The 22,896-nt window shown below is 41.1% G+C and overlaps 1 pseudogene; it reads right to left on the bottom strand.

Moving 5' to 3' along the window:
- Window positions 1-15,461: 15,461 nt before the first annotated feature.
- On the bottom strand, window positions 15,462-22,093 carry LOC144716387 (uncharacterized; annotated as a pseudogene).
- Between the last annotated feature and the right edge of the window lie 803 nt (window positions 22,094-22,896).

The raw sequence follows: 22,896 nt of genomic DNA, 5'->3' as shown, positions 1-22,896 counted from the left end.
CGTGCCAAAAGACCTGATGATTGTCCTTGACGCGAAGAAGATTGCCAAGCAGAATTGGGACATTCTTCGTTCGCGGAATTCGGGCATGGATCGAGTGATTCAATCCCACGTCCAGAGCCTCAAGCGCGAGTATGAAATTCTCGCGATGGACAAGAGTGACAGTGTGATGGATTTTGCGACGAAATTCACCACAATCGTCTCCGATCTACAACGGCTCGGGGAGACATTGTCTGTGATGGACGTTGTCACTTGGTTTTTGCGTGCTACTCCAGCGAAATTTGACCCGCTGACGCTATCCCTGAAGCAGTATGGAGACTTGTCGAAGATCACCTTGGATGAGGTAATTGGCTCGCTCTCCATCCATGAGCTGCGGCTCAAGGAGCGTGAAGCTCGGGAGGAGGAGCAGGCACTACTTGCCCGCGCACTCAGCAAGACTACACTTACGGCTAAGGCATCTTCATCCCGAGGCAGAGGACGCGTACGTGGCCGTTGTGGAGGCCGAGGCAAAGGCTGTGGTCGCAGCCGGACTCCTCCTGCTGATGAAGGAAAAGTGCAATACGATAAGTCACAGATCCCATGCTACAACTGCCAGAAATTTGGGCATTTTGCGTATGAATGCCGTAGTGCAAAGAAGGAGAGGTCAGAGCAAGCTTATGTGGTAGAGGTCACTGACAAGCCGGATTCTACATTACTCATGGCTATTGCTGGTGAAGCCTGTGATGTCTTGCTCCAAGGCTCAGCCGCCGAGCCCTCTGATCCTGACTTATGGTATCTTGACACTGGGCCACTAATCACATGTCAGGTAATCGAAGCTTCTTTGCAGATCTCGATGGAGAGGCATCCGGAATTGTCAAATTCGGCGACAATTCAACAGTCCAAATAGCTGGCAGAGGCACTATACATGTTAATTGGGGTGATGGACATATTGTGAAACTCGGTAAGGCACTCTATGTACCGAAATTATGTGCTAACATCCTTAGTTTGGGCAGGCTTCATGAAGAGGGGTGTCGGATGGTCATGTATGGAGGTTCCTTGACCATATTTGATCAAGATGGAGAAGTGTTTGCAGAGGTCAAACGCACTGAAGGTCGGCTATACCTTCACAAACTTCATGTTGTTGATCAGTGTTTGGTCTAGAAAGATGCTGATGAACAGAGTTGGCTCTAGCATTCTAGATTTGGCCACTTGAACTTCCACAGCCTCAGAGAATTGAGTTCGAACCAGTTAGTCGAGGGTCTTCCACTCACTCAAGTGCCCACTCATCTGTGCATCCACTGCCTAGCAGGCAAGAAAAGTCGACACTCCTTCCCCACCTCGAGTGAATTTCGGGCTGCCCAGCCCTTAGCGCTCATCTATGCAGACTTATGTGGCCCGATACATCTACCCACATTAGGGGGAAGTCACTTCTTTCTCCTAATCATTGATGATTGCTCGAGGTTAATGTGGGTGGCTCTGCTCAAGCACAAGTCAGAAGCCTTAAGTGCATTCAAGAAATTAAAGGCTCTAGCTGAAGCAGAGAAGGATCTAAAAATCAAATGTCTCCGGACTGATAGAGGAGGTGAGTTCAATTTCGATGAATTCTCTGATTTTTGTGATTTCAAGGCACTAAGAGGCAGTTGACTGCTCCTTATTCTCCTCAGCAAAACGGCATTGTTGAGAGGAAGAATAGGACAGTCATGGGCATGGTGAGGAGCATGCTGAAGTCGAAGGATCTGCCTAAAGAGCTTTGGGGAGAGGCAGTGAGCACTGCGGTCTACCTTTTACATCGCTCACCTACCCAAAGTCTTCAGGGTAGCACACCATATGAGAAGTGGACCGGCAGAAGACCAAGCGTTGACCACCTGAGAGTCTTTGGACCCTTGCTCATGTGAAGGCCACAAGAGGAAATCATAAGAAGCTAGATGATAGAAGTCATCCTATGGTTTTTATCGGGTATGAAGTTGGGACTAAGGGTTATCGGTGCTTTGACCCGGTCAACTCCAAGGTGCATATTACTCGTGATGCAATTTTTTATGAGAATGGTAAATGGATGTGGAACAGTCAAGGTGAGAATGATCGAGTACTTACCTTCTATCCTCAGCTATCTTCAAAGGCTGGTGACTTAGAGCAAATATCCCAGTTAGAGTCGGTTGACTCGGTCAACCCTACACTACCCGATGATGAAGAAATGACTGAAGTGCAACAACCTGTGGGTGAATCGGTGGTATCTTCCCACACTGAGTCACAGACAAGTCATCCTCCTCTGTACATACCTCTTGCTCAGATCTATGCTAATACTTACTCACCTTTGAATGTGGATGAAAACTGCCTGCTCATCCAAGAAGAACCTGTGAGTTTCTAGGAAGCCGTAAAGGCAGAGGAGTGGAGGAATGCTATGAAGGAGGAGATGGAATCAAGTGACAAGAATCTGACCTGGGAGCTGGTGCATCCTCAAGTCCATTGCAAGCCAATTGGGCTGAAATGGCTCTACAAGCTGAAAAAGAATGAACAAGGGGAGATTATCCGTCACAAAGCAAGGCTGGTTGTGAAAGGTTATTCTCAGAGGCAGGGCATTGACTTTGATGAGGTCTTTGCTCCAGTGGTTTGATTTGAGTCAATTCGACTCCTAATTGCCCTTGCTGCTGAAAAGAGGTGGGATTTGCACCATCTTGATGTGAAATCTGCATTTCTCCATGGCACGGTGGAGGAGGAGCTTTACGTGCGACAACCCGAAGGCTTTGTGGTAAAGGGAGAAGAGGGAAAGGTGCTGAGACTGAGGAAGGCCTTATATGGGCTAAAGCAAGCGCCACGTGCCTGATATTACAAGCTTCATACTACCCTTAAGTCGCTTGGATTTTCCCAGAGTAAACATGAACAAGGTGTATATCACAAGATGGGCTCCGATACATCACTAATCCTTGGTGTGTATGTAGATGACTTAATTGTCATAGGTGAAAGTGATGAGCACATCAAGATATTCAAGGTGCAGATGAGAGATCACTTCGAGATGAGTGATCTCGGCCTTCTGAATTCGTACCTTGGGATAGAGATCAGACAGTTGAAGGGGCTGATTACTCTGTCTCAAGGGGCATATGCAAGGAAGATCCTCGAGTATGCTAAGTTAGTGGACTGCAACCCGGTGCACGTACCGCTTGAAGCAAGACCGGCATTCTCCTCAGTCAACTCAAGCCCACCAGTGGATGCTACCTATTTTCGAAGTCTTGTTGGAAGCTTGAGGTACTTGACTCATACACGCCCTGATCTGATGTTTTTGGTTGGTTTTATTACAGATATATGGAGAAGCCATCCACCGAGCACTTCACCGGAGTTAAGAGAGTTCTGAGATATGTCAAGGGCACTTGTGACTTTGGTCTCATATATGAGAAGGGGTATGAAGGAGAAGGCCTGGTGGGCTATGGCGATAGCGATTTTGCAGGTGATGCTGATGACCGGAAGAGCACCTCCGGACAGGGCTTTTTCTTAGGCAACATGTTGTTCAGCTGGTCCACCCAGAAGTAAAAGACTGTGGCACTCTCAACTTGTGAGGCTGAATACATTGCGGCCACTTCAGCAGCTTGCCAAGGCATGTGGCTGAACCGACTCACCTGTGAGTTGCGAGCATGTACCGATGGAAGATCAACTTGTAGATTTACTGACAAAATCCCTCGGGAGATTGAAGTTTGAAGAAATGCGGAAGCGGCTAGGCATGCGAAATGTTGACCAGGTGATTCTGGAGCAAGGAGGAGTATGAAGGAGTTGCCCCAGCCTCACCAGAGCTCCCCGATTTCGCTGGCTTCGATGAAATTCTCCGTCGAATGAACATTTGGGGATTTTATGTTTTTTGGCAGTTATGTTTCTTTTATCAGGTTGAACTCCACCGTCAATCGCGCCGAGTTATAACGGCGGAGATGCATCCATATCAGACTTGCTTGCCAGGTCACCTGCTGGCGGTTATGTTCCCCTCTCTCTCCTTGTCTGATTGGCTCACTATATAAGAGCCTCTACCTACTCGATGAAATGTGCGCGGAACGATTTCTTGTTACGTGTTCTCGATTTCTTGTTTCTTATGGAGCGATTTCTTTTCTTTGCAATTTTTGGAAGTTCTTGAGGTGGTTACGAGTTCAAGGAGACAACACCTCTATCGAAGGCAAAGAGGAGCTTGAATGTGGCTAGCCAGACGAGGATGTTGGCGGAGATGATGCGGATATGGATTGTGGAGAAGGATAAGGGGAAGGATAGCAGAGTTGAGAAACTTGTCAACAGCAGCCAGCGCCAGGATGGCCCGTCGACAGTCAACGACATGCCACCGACATAGGTTTAAATAAGATTAGATAGTAAGGAACTGGAAATATATAATACCCGATATGGGACTGTGGCTAGGATTCAATATAGGAAAATCTAGTGTTAGGATTAAACATAGACAGGTCAATCTAGCGGTTAGGATAAAATCTAAATATACACATCTAGCGACTAGGATCAAATTAAACATAGCCTTTATATTGAGATATAACGGCTAGGATCAAAGATCGACTAGCGAGATCCAACGGCTAGGACTTAACTAAACATAGCCATTGTATTTTCTGTTACAACGGCTAGATTAGTTAAGGAAATTCATTATAATTAGTTACTATTATTATATAAATACAACCGCAAACTGTGTTGATCGATTTGGGGATAATACAATCTAACTTCCATCTCTCATGTTCTTCCCTCTCTCTCTCTCTATCGTTCTTCTTCTTTCTGGTCAACTTTCTCCCAGTTCTCGAGCACGCTACGTGAAGGGACTCGCGCTCTTTCATGCTATCAGAGCCACTCTAAGCAGGCATCAAGAAGATGGGGGAAAATTTTCCCATGGCCGTGAATCCATCGGCGAACGAGATTGCCATGACAGGACAAGTTCCTGTAATAGTTCCCACTGGAGGAATTGTGCTGACCAAGCTCAATGGTGATAATATTCGTGTCTGGAAAAGTGCCATGGTCCCAATTCTAAACGGGTATGGTCTTATGCGATTCATTGAAGGTCTCTCTCCACCTGTTTCCATTGTAGATGAACAAGGGAATATAGTCAAAAATCCAGCGTTCAAGAAATGGTGGCGGATCGATCAACAGGTACTAGGATTTATTCACCAGACAATCTCTGAACAGGTTTTACCTCATATCAGCAGAGCCCGATCATCTAAAGCGGCATGGGAAAAGTTGGTGTCAGTGTTTGCTGGATGGGATCAGGAACGTATAATGGACCTTCAACGCAGGTTTCATAACATGCAGAAAGGAGCAAGGAGTACTAAGGAGTACGTCAGATACTTTAGATCAGTTATTGAAGCATTGGATGCTGCCGGACAACTACCTTACGAGCAGGCCAAGATACACACCTTCTCGAGGGGACTAGTGTCACCCTACTCGTCATTCATTGTGAGCATCAATGCCAACATTGGGCACCTCAAATTCGACGAAATTATCACCAACCTCAAAGCCCACGACGCATATCTGAGATTTGAAGAGGAAAATGAAAATTTTCCGCCAATAGCTAACAATGCTCAGAGGGGTCAATACCCTTATACCAAGAGGGAATTCAACAACAACAGAGGATTTACTCAATATCGCGGAAGAGGAAGAGGAAGCAATCAAAGATTCCAACCTCGCTACCAAATTTGTTCACAATACGGACATCGAGCCAGGGAATGCCCCAAATTCCAAAGAAACAATTCAAATTGGAGACCCTCTTCTTCAAATATTCAAAAGGAGGCACATATGGCTCAAAATGTACATTTCAGGACCGGCCATCCTGGCGCTGACTGCTGCTGACGAGTTTCTCAACTCCGCTATTAGGGAGGACGAAGAAGAGAAGAATTACGGGAAGGATCACTAGGAGCCATCACCTGCCTGGTCGGATGATAGAAACCCAGTGCTGTTGGCACTGCGATGAGCCATACTCGAATGAAGACTCTAGTATCATCTTCCATTCTCTCTGCGTTTGATTACCTAGTCAAAGTTTCCGATTTCTTAGGGAGGAAATGAAAGCCCTCAAGTCGTTGACCTTGATAATGATGTCCTTGACAAGGACGCCCATGCTAAGGCCCAATTTCCTGCCCTTCGCTAAAAAAAAATTAAATCAAGACGCACAAATGAAAATGTAAAATAAAAAATAATTAATATGTTATTTTTTCTTGCTGGCATAATTTTCTAGTTCTTCAAATTGAGCAATTCCAGTTTAAGTTTACAGATCACCTGTTCCATGGCTTTAATTGGTGTTGGACATCCTATTAGAGACTCAGAAAAACCCACATTCGTTGCAAGGTGGTACTCCAGCATCGTACATATTAGTGGATAAGTTTTTTTATCAACAAATGGAGAAGCTCCAAGTGCATCACAGGAGCTAGAAAAATGGGAATCCGTGTGGTTTGCATGACTCAAGATAGTCAGTCTTGATCTATTCATTATTATTATTATGGAGATTTGTCGTATATGCGTACCTTTATTTTTTTTGTATACTTTTATATTCAATGTACATGGACAAGAGTCAATATAACCAAAAGATTTACATTTCCGTTAAACAAAGATTCATTTTAAATTTTCTTTTTAATCTATACTCAAAAGTTCATACTATTGAGGATCTTAACTTAATGGAGCCTAAAATATGTATCCAACCAAGCATAATAATCCACCAAGGGTATCGGGATAAGAGTGAACAAAACCCATCTACTGATTGGAGATAAACAACCTTCTTGAATGGGATTATCAATGTTCACAGTAGAGGTTCAAAACAGAAAGTACAAAAGAGAACAAGTTTACCAAAGGGACTGACCAGCAAGAGATACACACTTGGTGTCAGCTCCTCACAAAAGCTTCTTTGTAAGATGCTATGTTGGCCCCAACTTTTCTCCAACTCTCCAATTACCGTAGCTTGAAACCTTCAATGTTTCTAACAAGGATGCTCACAAAGATGCACACTAGGATGCTCTCCAGATCCCCCCTTTGGATGAGGCAGGCACCTCCTTAAATCAAGCTCCTCGGAATCTTCCATAGACTTCCCTCTCTAGAATATTTCCACACCTTTCTAAAACATTTAGAAAGACCCACAAGCTTATAATATGGTCCATTAGCTTATAGAATATTTTAGAGGACTCCATATGATTCTAGAAACACAAAAGATTCTAAAAGTGACTTGAAGGTCGTATAACCATCTATAAGATTTTTGTCTAGATCATTCCATAAGCTTCTAGAACATTAGAGTTGAAGAAGTCAACACTCTGATATCCAGATCCTAAGGATTAGTGGATTAGGTAACATAATAGCTATATATACTTCCTACCTCCACGATCAAAAGCCACAGTAGGCAGGAGGCCACCACGCCCTACCGTCGATCGGAGGCTGCCGCCCCACCATCGACCAGAGGCCGCCGCTCCGCCGCCCTGCGGGGCCGCCGGCAGGCAGCTGCCCCGTGCAGCGGCAGGCGGCACTCCCGGGCCTCGTCTGGCGGCATCGCACGGTGTGTGGCGGCCGCGTGAGGCAGGTGCAGCCCCGTGGGCGACCGCGTGCGACGCCGCCAAGAGCGCCGGCACCCGCGCGCAGCCCCGCCTAGAGCTCTTGAACCCCGCGGCTAGGCCGCGTGCGCAGGCTGCCAACCCGGCCCGCGCAGGCAGCTAGTCGGCCGCCCGTGCTTGTACACCAAATGAGAACAAATCTTTTGTTTATTTCAAAACTCAATATAAAAATTCATAATAACTAGTTATTTTAATGAAATAAAAAGCTCCTCTGTAGGGTGTCACATAAATTTTGAAGAGGTTTGAATCCACCAGTGCTCCATTTTCTAATCATAATAAAAAAATTTAATTCTTAAATGGTTACTCATAAATTCAACTGTGATATAAGCAGAGGTAATCATTGATCAAAAACCTTATGTTCAGTTCAATTTTATCTTATTTAGTAATTATTCTAGTTACATTTAGATAGATGTGTAGTCTTGCTTCTACTAGATATACCAATGCAACTGAATAATGTGTATTAAATAAAATAGATAAGAACATTTATTGTTGAAGTGACCTTGTGAGTCGTTTTCAAATTATGTTGCCATTTTTGATATCATTGGAATTGAGAGTTTCATTTCTAGTGACACTTTTAGTTTCATGTAAGAGATTGAAATTATTTTTTTGTTTCAATTAAATAAGTCTTAGCACCTAAGTATAGAAATATGAATAGTGAATATAAAAATATGTTTCATATAGGTGCATGTATTGGTCAAAATAAATGTGAACCGCTTGGTTGTAATTAAAACCTAGATAAATCTAATAGGAATTAAAATATAGCGTAAAGACACTAAATAAAATATATTAAAGACACAATTAAACTATAAGGCACAGCGTAAAGATTGTGAGCTCACATGTGGTCATCATTTTAATAGAGCTAAGATCCTAATTTCTTAAAGTTTGGTTGTGGTGAAAACTCCATTGCTGCATCTTTGGTCGGACGGACTAATAATTAAGGTATGCCACAAGTTAGGTGTATCAAACTCCAAGGCTGGACGAAAATGTATTGCCATAAAGTAACAAAGGTGCTACCCAGACCAGACTCAATGGCTGGTGGAACAAATTCCATGTTGCATGAGAGTTGGAGATCAACTTACTCTTAAATACTACAAGTAGTTGCAAATATCATCATATGAATGCTCAATATTCTATTATGATTAGTGGAATGAACTCCAAGTTATGATTTGATTTTTTGAGATTCTAATCCCCACTAGAAGAACATTACTTTGTCCTATTTTAGGAATGTGAGGTCGTGTAGAATGCTTAAATTTAGTGGGAGCCCTTACAAATGAATATAGAAACTGGTAGAAAACTTTTATGTTGTAGAGAATATGATCTACTGCAAAAACACATTATCAATTAACCCACTATGAGATATATTTGATGAAAATCACTTATGACACGTTCAAGAACTTGATGATAATGGAAATATGAGGTTCACAAGCCAATCACACACTACATATCTTATTCCATGTTGATGATGTATTCATTACAATGCATGTAGGATCCTAATAATCAAGTTCATGAATACATGATAGGACTTAGTGAACTACGATGAGATTGTAACATGAGGTCAATAGTCCTTAAGCATGTAGTCTTAATATCCATATTAGAAGGATACTTGAGAAGGACATCAAAGTAACCAAATAGTATAGAACTATCCAGCCTCACTCATACGGTGAGTATGGCTAGTCTTGTAGCCATTAGTGTACAGACACTAAGGATAGATACAAGGTGCTCGTTCGCGGAAAATATTCTCCAAATAGATCCATATGAATCTCTAAATGGTATTATACCAATTTGTCAATGAGTTGATTCACGATACAGTTGTGTAATTGGTCCTTCGACCTGGGTCACAAAAGATGTCTTGTGGACGGTCAGTTGTACTTTGGCTATGACCTACTACTTCTTAAACATGGGATTCTAAATAGTCATATGCATCAAGAAGTTATTAAAAAATATTTAGTGGTTATGTTAGGATCATCCACCCTCGGTATAAGAAGAGACATCTCAATGAAGATGATGCGATGAAGTCCTTAGGTAAGGCAGAAAAATATTGGAGAAGAGTTCCCTAATGATTTCCAAATGCATCAATACTAACTCAGATGCCCTACTAGGGTTAGGTAGTTGACCATACCCTAAGTCATCCTAGGAGCACCAAGTGGACAAGTGACTATACTTACCCAATAACTGATGATAGACAAGTTCCATGAGTGAGTCAGTTCACAATCATGTGCATCTTCTAGAGTACGAGGTATAGCGTGGCATCCCAAAGGTTGGACATTTGACCTATTGGTTGCATTTGATTGATCGGGCATTAATTAATCTATATATTGATATAGTTAAATTTGGAAGGGTAATAAAGGTTATTGGGCAACTCGAGTCATTAAAGAGATTGATACATTGGCCTAGAGGGTCACCAACTCATGGTATTTTGGATCTCATAAGATATAATTAAACTTTGGATAAATAAGGGAAGGCCCTGAACAACATTCTCCCAGGACAGAATTTTTGAAGGCCCTTCCATTTCTTCTTCCTACTTCTTAGAGCTCCTCTCCATTCCCGATGCAATTGGGACGGCATAACAACAACGAAGGATGGTGAATGGAGCTTGTCAAGGTTAAGGAGGAGATTCAACGTGTCGTAGAACACATGGATACATCTAGAGTCTGCGCACATGAGAAGATCAACACAACTCAGGAAGGATCCAAGAAATCACGGTTGTGATCCATAGTCAGGGGTATTGTTTCATGTATGAGGCGTTTGCCTGTCCTTTGTAATGGAGCTCATTTTAATACATCATTAAAGATGTTACAGATGGGATATGAGTAAAGAGTTCTCTATAGGAAGGTTTAATGTTACACACCCTCAATGATCTATTAGCAATTAAAATATTGTGAAGATATAGAACATAAGGCCATGACACACTATATGATATAGCTTTTTTGACCAGTGGAATAGGACTTGAAGATATAGTAGCCAAAAATCTATTTAAATCTTACATGGTCAAGTGATCCTTTGCATATGATGAAATACAAAATATGATCTTATGAACTAACAGCCTCCATCTGTGCAGAGTGATTATTCCTAGACATTAGTAATGACCTCATCATTCAATTCCATCATGAACCATAATCAAACTGTATTTTTATTTTTATCACAAACAAGATTAAGTCAACCTAGTTGAATTAAAAATGCTTGATAATTCCAAAGTTTATTGCTTACAAAAAATACAAAGACCCCAAGAATAACCAAAAAGGTGTCACATGTCATTTTAAAATGAAAAAGATTATGACTGTTAAGTTAGCATGTTAGTGAAGAGAATAACTATTACGATATATGAAACAATGTATATTTTCACCATGGTCTGAAAGGGCACTAACTAAATAACTACATGTAGTGCCTACCTCAATTAGAGAGTCAAATATTAGACATGTTTCAATTTTGAGAAATAGATAAAATGAGATGAAAAGACAATATAATGTTAAGGATAGGAAGTATGACAAAAGGATTTAATGATCACAGTATTGATAGTGAACCTCAAGCTTCTCTTGGGAGATTCTTTATTTAGAAGACTATTATTTTCTTAGTCTAATAAAGAAAATTGGGCCTATTATAAATAAACTTAGATATTTCCTGACTATTGTAAAAATTTGTAGTTCCATTTATTTGAGAACTAAATTCGTTACTTTTGTGTAAAATTCAATCATATATCCATCAGATGTTTCTTAAAGTCACCTCCAAGTTGATATTTCTCTCATGAAGACTGTGTATTAAGGCTTATCTTTAAGAGCTTTGAAAATTTGGCAAATGGAGATTGCCTAAAATTCATGAGATGCCTACTTACTGTCATTCATTTTCAATCATGTTTAACTTGCTAACCATGACACACACATACACATGCGCATGTTTCTAATTTGGAAATTGAGAACCTCCCAAAGCTATGTCAGGTCTGATACATACTGATGTATGGGGCTACATTGTTGAGTATGAAAAGTTTTTTATGAGATCGAGGAGAAATGAAAAAAGAGAAAGTGAATTTTGTGGTATTATATGCACCTTTTTCATTTCATCCATTAGGAATTGTGTCATGTGTCACATGTTATTTAGATTTTAATGTTCATTAAATAATATTCAGTAAACTAACTTCTCTTGATGTTATATTAACAAAGTGAGTCCTTATTAGACACATCATATCTTTTTGTCTTATACTACTCTTCAAATGAGTACTTCATATTGTGCCTCTTGACCTACGCTTAATGTCCCCGTACTACCTCGAAAGCTATTTTCTCATTCAGGATGCTAAAAACTCAACAACATCACTTTTGGTACTTGATTATATCTCAATATAGGCATCAAATATCTGCTCTACATTAGGATCTTTCTAAAGGACTAACTGCTCAGACCCCAAAGACCACCTTAAGGTTTCAAATACAGGCATTAAGATACAACGGCTTCTTATCCCACAACAATGAGGCACTTTTTCATTCTTTCATATACCATGGGATTTCACTTGGAAAAGAAAATTTTCCATACTAACGGATTTGGCTGTATGATTAGAACTTGATCGTGAACACTCTACTTCATGATATAATGATTATTGACCTAATTATGAATTTTGGGATCTCTTAAATAATATTTATAAAAACCCAGCCATGCATAAGTATTGTGTTTTCAGTAGAACTAAATAATTTTTTTTAAGTTGATCTAACGAATAAACCAATATCAGGGATGATCATGAAGATTATCCACAAGAGAAAAGTTAACCCCTATAGAGCTTAGAATGATATAATAAACATATGTCATTCAAGAGATGTAGATCATAGTATTCAAAACTTATATTCATCTCTTGATTCCCATGGTTGGGATCTCTATATTAAGATTATGAACCTATGTAATGAAATCAGACCATTTACTTGAATGCAAATAAATTATTACAAGTGTATGGATGACTTGTAAAAGAAACTGTTTTAGCAAACTAATGGTAGGACACTTGTGCACTTAATACACTCTTTCAAATGCTTTCACTACCAAGAAAACAATGGATTGAGGATGTATGATACATAAAATGATAAGCACAAGTTGGATTTGTAGAGAAAATTATTGAAGTGGATCTGGTTCCAGTTAAAAATTTGGAAATATATTCTCCTAAATATATCATTTATTTCTCTCCCGCATTGATATCCTAGATTTCTTTGTCACATTGAAATTTCTTCATGATGATTGCATATTGCATATCTCCTTCAGCATTCTTATCTACAAATCATTCATATGACTGTGCATCTATGATCCTTACAATGAAATCCAAGAATATTTGTAATTATTACTGAATAGTGATAAGATTATAATACGACAATTAGTTATTTTTTGAACATATATCATGAATATTCATATTCATAAGACATTAGAGAAGGATATCCAAATCTATAAATGAAATTCTACAATCCTCATCTGGTGAGAATATTTGATAATATGACCATTTATGAGGAGATATTGAAGAGAGATAGTAAGCACTATTCAGGAAATGAGTTCACTGGTTTGATGCATTTGAATCCCCATATGGTTTTATATGTAACTATGAACTAGGTTCATTCATGCTACAGTTGTGCTAAGTTGTTCTTTGACCTAAGACACGATAAATATTTTGGATGGGCAACTGTTTTTCTTTTTTACTATCACATAAGGGACTGGAAATATGCTTAGCTCAGATGCAAATGGACAATGGCCCAAAAGTCCCAAAACATAGGATTCTGTCGGCTTACCTATTTTGACAAAAATCCATGAAGGGTTAAATGGTCATGATGTGATCATCCACCTTGTTACAGAGAACAAAGCTCAGAAAATACAAGGTAGAGGAATTACTGGACAAAAGAAATTTTTTGATTATGAACCAAATTCTTGAATACTAGATTGGGTGGTTGATTGAGATTTGATAATATGACCATACCCCAAATTATTCTATGATTTTTACATGGACGAGGGATTATACCGTAGATGATAAACATAAAATTTAATGGTTCTTATGAAATATTCTATGAAGTACGAATATATATAAAGGACCAAAAATTTCCAATCAGATTTTTTCTCAGTATCCCTGATCCTTATTCCTCCCTCCATGGGTGGCGTCCTCTATTAATACAAGAGGCATGGGAAAATGATCATCTCAGATTGTTGGATACACATATCAAGTAGAAGATGAAGAGACTCAATGTGCTGAGGACCAAATGGATATGTTTAGAGGTCGGACATGTGTACATCTAGTGATGACCCATTCAAAGAACCTAATGATTGCATTCTGTTTAAGGTGATTGGATCATTGACTTGTGTCTTAGTTTTAGGTTTAATTGTCAAAATTGAGACATTTTATTTCATACGATGAAACTGATTCATATTATGATTTTAATTTGATATTATATAAATAGATGGTGAGCTTTCAATCTTCTATATAACATACTGTATGGGGCAAAAGGGAGTGCTAAAATTTCAGGAACTTAGACTTTGATATATCTTTTAGATCTCATTGTATGAATTCTAATAATTTTATGTTTTATATGGGTTTGAAGTGACTTATTTTAAGGGTATATGGGACTATTTTTAAGGAAAAGGTTACATTTTATTTGTTTGGGTATCTCTTTGGTATTTTCTTCCATTTCTTATAATTATCATTAGGCGATTAGACATTGTGCCTTACACTCACCTGTGCAGGAGTTCATAGCAAGCAGGAATCCACCCGGTGATGTAGAAAAATTTGTTATATTCTGATGTGGTGGAAATGTTACTTTTTATTTATAAAGTTGTCTCCATATATTTATAAACATAACCCCTGTAAACCCCTGTATAATACTTTAACTGGTTAATTATATCATTTTAGGATCCATTAACAATATTGTTAAACCATTCGGACACTAATGCAATCATCATCCCTTAATTTGAAATCGTGTGTAATTTAATGTGATTGAAGCATACCACTCCACCTTTGGTCCGGTCCCAGCTTTTAGCAAAGGCCTAAACCATACCTAAAGTTCAGTCTGGTTCAGGTTCTTCCTTGTTCAGTCCAGGTCCCTTCTTGGTCTGGTTAGGTTGACTAGTCAAAGTGAAAGTAGAAAGGTTATGTTGATGGTTATGTTGAGTATGTTGGTTATGTTAACCAGCTATAGGACCGCTGGTCACAAATGCCCCTTGGCTTCCCTTTCCCTCTTTCCCCCCTCTCCCTATCTTCATCTATGAGCCTTTCTCCCTCCACACCTCCCTTTCTCAACACCCCTCTCCCTCCCTACATCTATGAGAACTGTCAGGGTCAATAGAAAAAGAAGAAATTTTCAATAGAGGAAGAGGTTGTGATGGGTTGTTGCAGCTTGCCTTATAATAAGAACTCCTCTTCATCGAGCGGGTGCCCACAAATGATAAAATATGTCACAGCTAGGCGGAACTCAATAGAAACCTCTCTGGTGAAATTGGATTTATTTTTTATAATTTTACAAAAAAGTACTAAATAAATATTTAATAATTTACTTCCAGTTCCCTCCCAGTTCAGGCAGGGCTAACTAGTTCTAAATGTCCCCAGTCCTAATTGTTCTGCGCTATAGTTATTGACTTATTTCCTTGTCTCTTTCCCTCTAACTCTCTCTCTCTCTCTCCATCTCCCTCATTCTTTCTCTCTCAACAGATATCTGGCTCTCTCTTTCTCCCTCTCACTCATTCTCTCTTGATCTCTCGTCATAAATCAGAAGTTTTCTACGGAACCAAACCATGCCACGCCCCCCCTCCGGCGTGAAGTCATAGTTCGGCCATTAATGCGCAATGGACTAGGTCGCCCTTCGAACGTGTCACGGCCGCTCTAAATGCTCCAAGGGCTCACGACGAGTGCCCTAACACGTCTATCCATTTTCCGCTGGCCATGAGACGATAAGGACTCTTCCCACTTCTCAGCATAAGATATCTTGGAAATTTTCTTCGTCCAGAAATAAGGCGATAAGGTTTCCTATACCACCATCTAGATATAAACCACTGCCATATTTTACAACAATTAACTGGAGGTACAATTCTATCTCTAACGATCGATAAACACCAATCCATATTTTACAGCAATTAACTGGAGGGTACAATTCACCTCTTACGATCGATAAACACCACTGCCATATTTTACAACAATTAACTAGAAGGTGCAGTTCAATCTCTGACGATCGATAGACACCACTGCCATATTTTACGACAATTAACCAGAAGTCACAGATCTATCTCTGACGATAGATAACAATAAAACCAAAACTGGCGGCATCAATCCAGGAATAACCTTGGCCATGAAGTCAACGCACATCATGTCGCATCACAAATCCTTTCAACAGCGAGAGGAAATCCTCCGTCTCCTTCTCAAAAGCCCTGATTGCTGATGGCATGAACAACCACCAAGAACTCCCCAACACGAACACGACAGTCACCGGTATAGTCAACACGGGGTGTAGCGGCTTCATTCCTCTCCTACTCCACCATTTTTACCGATATCTCTGCCGCTGTGCATACGCCGTGAAGCACGAAGAAGAGTCCGATCTCTCCAGACGACGGCTCGACGGCCAGATAATAAAAGAGAACTTCATGCATCAGTGCGGAAACGATAAACGATGCCATGACACCGGCTGTGCGGCCATACAAGCTCGGACTGGATCATACACGGCGGAACGCAAGAGGCCTGATATTACTAGATTCCAACGCCTGGCCCAGAAATCCTGAAGAGACGACGACAAGAAGGGCGCGGCGAACTGCGGTTCTAGGCCTGTTCCCGGCGGTAGTAACGCTCGGGCCACGACAGCGGTACTTGCGGCGAAGAGATCGATTAACATGTAGGAGTAAAGGAAGTGGAGAGCAAACGCCATTCCCCGATGAAATCGCCGCCTCTCAGGATAGAAATAGACAATAAAGGCCAAGAGGAGACCTTTCATCGCATACCCGGTGATAAAAATCTTTAGTGGACGGGAGGTCTGAGGCGACGCAGGGTTTTCTTTATCAAGATTGGGAGGGAGGCCAGCAGAATGAACGTCAGCAGCGAACGCTGATCTGTTGTTCCTCCGTTGCGGAGCGGCCCGCGGTCAAACGCAAAGAGGAGAAGCTTGAACGGGGCAAGCCAGACGAATATGCCCGCGGTGATAAACCGGATGTGAACAGTGGAGAAGGAGAAGGGAGGAGGATGAAGAGGGCTATTACTGGAAGGATCGCAAGGAGGCGCCACTTCCCCGGTCGGATGATAGAATTGAGGAAGTAGCAGTAACTCATCGCCGCCGGAATGGCAACGAACCAAACTCGGACGACGACTTTCACCTCCTCTTCCATTCTCTTCACGCCTCCCGTCCTCTGAGATCCCAGTCGAAGTGTCTGGCTTTGGAGAGAGGAAAATAGGCTTTGATAGGCCTCAGATTCGTTGACCTTGAGACGCCTTAGGCTCTGATGTGACGTCCTTGATGATGACAATCCTACTCCAATTGTGCGTCATGGTTAAAGCTACTGTTCGCCGTCCCGACATCCAGTATCGGACAACCGATATCCGACATCCGGGAAAAAATGGGACGGTTCCGGATATCGGATATCGGGCGATATCCGTCTATCAGTGGTTAGACGGATATCGGTACCGCATATCGGAGGGGGAGGGACGAGGCGGATATCGGTTTTCAATATCCGTGTATCGAAAACCGATATCTGGCAATTTTTGTTCAGTCGCCTGCAATCCCATATTGTAAAATTCTAATTTCCGTGAGACTATATATTCTCCCCAGGCATCTTCCAGTTAATTCTCATCTTCACCAGCTCACCGCCCACAGATAATACCTCATGTAATTTAAAATTTAAAATTATCATGATAACGAGGGTAGAGTTGCGTAATATAGTTCATAAAAATAACAATAAATTCAATATTACATAACATCTAGTGTTATTAAGAAATTAGTATATGGTTATTTGAAGAAAATAAAATTGCGTTTTATAGTTAATAAATTAAATAATAAAGTTAATATGACCTAACAAATAATGTTATTAAGAAATTAATATATTGTTATTTTAAGAAAACAAAATTGCGTTATATAGTTAATAAACATAATAATAAATTTAATATGACCTAACAACTAATGTTACTAGGTAATTAATATATTGTCATTTTAAGGAAATAAAGTTGCTAATATAGTAAACAAAAATAACAATAAATTTAATCTTACATAACAACTAATGGAATTAAGAAATTAATATATTGTTATTTTAAGAAAACAAAATTGCGTTATATAGTTAATAAATGGAATAATAAATTTAATATGACCTAACAACTAAAGTTGTTAAGAAATGGTTAAGAAATGGTTATTTTATGTAAAATTGCGTCATATAGTTAAGAAATGGAATAATAAATTTAATATGACCTAAAAACTAATGTTACTAGGTATATTTTTATGTGAAATTAGTTATATAGTGAAATTAGTAAACTATATTTTTATGTGAATAAAACTGCAGAAAATATGTAATACCATAACTAGATTGTTGTAGAATTGTTATTTTTAACTAACAACTAATGTTATTAAGAAACTAATATACTGTTATTTTAAGAGAATAAAATTGTGTAATATAGTTAATAAATTTAATAGACGAGGAAGTATATTTCTTGGCAGTATATTTAATTACAGGGATTATTTTTTTTGATTGATACTAAGATTATTTATTGAATTGTTGGAGGAATATAGTAATGCTGGATATAAATTTGTAACAAGAACTGAAAGTGTCTATTTAAATTGATTTAAAATTTAATATTATGCATTCATTTGAATCGTCGTAGTAATTTAGGGATACTCAATTACATATTTGGAAAATGTACCAAATTTTAAATAAATTCAAAAGAATCCATACACGCCGTTAATTCGACATCTGTAGCAAAATTCATATGTATGCTATGATTGTGGCTCTGTCAAAAAAACATAGTCCCAACGGCTCTGTCAGAGATTTGTGCTCACTTGATCATCACCTGCGTTGCAGAAGATAAGAGATCAGTAACGATAATTACGTAGAAACAATAACATCTAGTTCAGTTATGTGATGTGCACCTCGAGCACATGCAACCATGCCATCTTCTCCGTCGTCAACATCCTCATCTAGCTCAACGTCATTGTACCACCGTTTGTTGTCCGCACGGAGCCAACACTTCACAGTGATTAGTGTTTCGATGCTTATTGGCGACAGACGCGATCGCTTGTATGTGACAATAGCATTGCCAACCGAGAGCATGCGCTCGGTAGGGGCGCTCGTCGCACATACGGATAATAGGTGCCTCGGAATGGTCGCAAGCAAGGGGAAACGCTTCGACCCCGTCATGGCCCACCAAGATAATGGAGTGAACACACCCTCATTTGGCACAGTCTCTACAAGGAACTGGTTGAACTCATCCCAGGCCAACCTCATTGTCACTGGTGCCGGTTGCACGTGCCGCATAGTGCTGCTAAGCCACTTGTCCAACTCTTCACCTCCTGGCTGCCCCTCCTCAGCGGCCCCTCTCGGCCCACGGCTCGAGTAGTCACCGGGTAACAACGACCGTACGTATGCGATGGTCGTTTCTCAGACACCCGGACGGAGCATTGCCCCTTTGTGGATTGGATCCATCAATGTTGCACCCGTGATCGCCTCATTCGCCCACAATATCTCAGCGTTCTGTGCAAACTTGCAATGCATCGCTCTACACGCCTGCGCCATGTTGACGATCTCGCCGTATAAGCATCGAACGGATGTGATGAATGTCCCGTCTTCAATTTGCTGGACCACTTCCTCCATGTGAACCTTGAGGCAAGTCTATGAGATACAGGACATCGTAGATCACCGACGTCACTGTCTTGCAAACATGATTACTTGATACGGCGAAATGGCCAAGGATGCAGCAGAACTCTTTGACAACCTCCCACTCGTCCTTCGACAACTTCGACGACGTCGCCTTCCGGCCAAAAGCCATCGAGACTTCGTCAAGTACATCACGCTTCTTCACGGTGGCCGCCAACATAGTGTACATGCTGTTCCATCGGGTTGGACAGTCTAAGACAACCATGTTGGAGTCCCCGACTTCGGGGTCGTCTTCACAGGCATATGTATAGAGTTCTCTCCGTTGCGCAGAGCTCTGAATACTCCGCACTAAGGTGCGTACCTTTGCAACTGCATCACCCAAACATAACGGCTTGCGTGGTCCCACATTGTCATCAGACACTAAGTATACATCACCGAGATCATTGTCGTGGTCGCTTTCGTACTGCTCTGTTGTCATCGTCAAGTCGCCTTCTTCGGGTTCCACACCCTAGGCCGAAGGAATACCGAAGCTTTTTAACGCCGCTTGCACGACAATATTCAGAATGTGTGCCAGACATGGGACGTGCCTCCTAGCAGTAAACGTCGGGTTTACACTCTTCAACTTTCTCGCCATCAATGCCAACATCCTCTTATTCGCCGTGGCATTGTTGGTAGTAACGGCGTAGACCTGCATAATTACATTACACATTGAAAGGCACAAGTTCAACTAATAAAATGAGATAGACGTTGAGTTCTGACCTTCGTCCGCAGACAGAACTCATCTAGTGCTTGGAGAACAATGGACGCCATGTTCTCCCCATCGTGCTTGCCGACAATTTCTCGGATGGCAAGTACCCGCTCTTTGTACGTCCACATGTCGTCCACCTAGTGGACGGTGATGCCTAGCAATCCAGTCCCGTTCTCCGCAGTCCACGCATCTATAGTGAGTGACACTCGAGCCACATTCTCCCAGAGCTTCCTCACACCAAGTTTCATTTGGCCGTGCATTTGGATGGTCCACCTCTTTATGACCTTCGCACTTGGAGGATCCAAGTCGATAAGCATCGTGTAATGCCACATATCCTTGAAGGTGACATTTTCAACAATGCTCCATGGTGAATCTGTCAGGCATACAAATCGTGCAATGAAATTCTTCATCTCATCTGGAGTGTGCCCTTTAATCGGCCCCCGTCGGCTAGGCTCTCCTTGTCGTTTGCTCTGCATTCTGTCAGTGATGCGTGTCTGACCAGGGTCTTTAGGGGCTTCGCCCTTCAGTTCAGAGTGACGAGCTGGATGGCTGGATTTGAAGTGACGCCAAAATACATTTGTGCTTTTGTCGGCTTGCCTCTTTATGGGTTTCCTCTTACTGTGTGGGTTCAACTCCTGGCACAGTAAGCATGTATAGTATCCATCTTCCATTTGTTTGAATTAGTCAATGTTGACTAAATGATTCGAACAAGGTTGACTCTGTACGGCACGAGACGTTCCCGCCTCCGTACGTTGGGGGCCTACAGCTCCTGACCCAAATCTTTCTTGGGCTGGGTCATTGCCTCCAGGTGGGTTCATGTTTCTGATGGCATAATTTGGTAAGCAAAAATTCAACATAATGGCATCACATGATGCCAAACTGCGATTTAAGCTATGAATTACGTAACGGGTGCAATGAATACGACAATTTACTAGATAGTGAAAAAAGTAGAATGGAATATACAAGTAAAGGAAGAACGATAGATATTCAAGCAAGACTTATTGAGTCACATAGCATGAGAATGAGGTGAGAGGAAGAAAATAGAATAATAGCAGCAGAGCGTGAGAGGGGGCAGGAGAGAGAGAGACAGAAACATGTTTTAGCAAAAAATGAGAGAGGGAGGGTGAGCACTATAGATTAAGGGAGAATGAGAGGGAGAGAAGAGAGAGGGAGGAGGAGAATAAGGGAGTAGTAGAGGGTGAGAAAATAGAGGGAGAGATTGATCATTAAGTTAAAATTCAGCAGAGCGTGAGAGGAGCAAGGAGAGAGATAGAAACATGTTTTAGCAAAAATGAGAGAGGGAGGGTGAGCATTATAGATTAAGGGAGAATGAGAGGAGAGAAGAGAGAGGAGGAGGAGAATAAGGGAGTAGTAGAGGTGAGAAAATAGAGGAGAGATTGATCATTAAGTTAAAATTCAGCAGAGCGTGAGAGGGTGCAAGGAGAGAGATAGAAACATATTTTAGCAGAAAATGAGAGAGAAAGGGGTCAGAGATATATTAATAACGCAAAATTAAGCAATCCCACAAAGACTATCAGTAATTTGAAAAAATTCATATACCAAAAAAACACCTGAAATAAAAAGAAACAGAATTTGCAAACAACTGGATTAAAAGACTACTGAATTCATCATTTTACTTCCGGAAAACTCCAAAAAGTCTACAGTTTTCAAAAGAAGAGAGAAATATACAGTATGGGAGAAATATACAGTAAGTGTTAATGATCTAGGGTTGAGAGAGAAGAGAGGGGCGAGGGAGAATTGGAGATTGGAGAGTGGAAAATGGAGAATGAGAAGAGAGATGGAGGCTTAGAATTACAACAGTGAATAAGAATCAGAGAGAATGTGGAGAAATAGATGTAAAAAAAGAAGAAGAATCGGCAATCGACAGCCTCCATCTTCATCGTGATTAAATAGACGAAAATTACAAAAATGTGGAAAATGCTGGAAGTCGAAATTACAGAAATTACAAAAACGTACCTGCGACTCTCCCGTCCGCCGATTCCACCGCTGCCGTCGTCTGCCGACACCACCGTCCACTCCCCGCCATCCGCCTACTCCACTTGGCCACTGGCCGTTGCCCGCTGCGTTCAGCTCTCCCTTTTGATTGAAAGCTTTGAAAAAAAAAATAGAGGGAGATTTCATAAGTCATAACTATAATGAAATTCGGTGCGGATATTAAAAATCGATATCCGCATCCGAGATCCGGTACCGTCATCTGTCCCCCTGAGACGAAGACAAATGCCGGTATCGGACGGATACCGGTATCGGATATCGGCACTATAGCAACTGATATCTGATACCAATATCCGGATATCGGAAAAAACGGATACCGAAAAATTCATTTCCGGTATCCAGTTCAGCATCCGTCCCGATACCAGCATCCGACACCGGCATCGGGACGGGCGAACACTAGTTAAAGCGTTGGCGCATCGATGATGGAGTAAAGAAAATAACCTTAAAACTGCAATAAGGTTATAATTTACTAACGCTGAAAAAGGCAGCCCGAAGTCACTGTAACAGTCCAAATAATTACAATCAAAATATCTGCATATATTTACACCGTCTTAAGGTCTGACGTCAGGTCTTTAGCAGAGAAAGATCAGTCCACTCACTAGAAAGCCTGAATCCGTAAATAGAGGGGCAACAACTAAAATGTATGCATATTCCATTAAGGGTTAATAGCACGGTACATCCCAAACCATGTCCAAAATCTGCGAGTTAACCTTAGCTTTTTTTTTGGCACGGTATATCCCAAACTCGCTAAGTCGACGGTGATATGTCCCAGTGATGACGTGGAATCCATCGTGGCTGCCAGGTGGATCTCCGGGCAGATTTTGACTTGGCGAAACC

The sequence above is a fragment of the Wolffia australiana genome, chromosome 2, assembly GCF_029677425.1.
Source record: "Wolffia australiana isolate 7733 chromosome 2, ASM2967742v1".
Classification (NCBI taxonomy): Eukaryota; Viridiplantae; Streptophyta; class Magnoliopsida; order Alismatales; family Araceae; genus Wolffia; species Wolffia australiana.
This window is presented reverse-complemented; position numbering and strand designations above follow the sequence as displayed.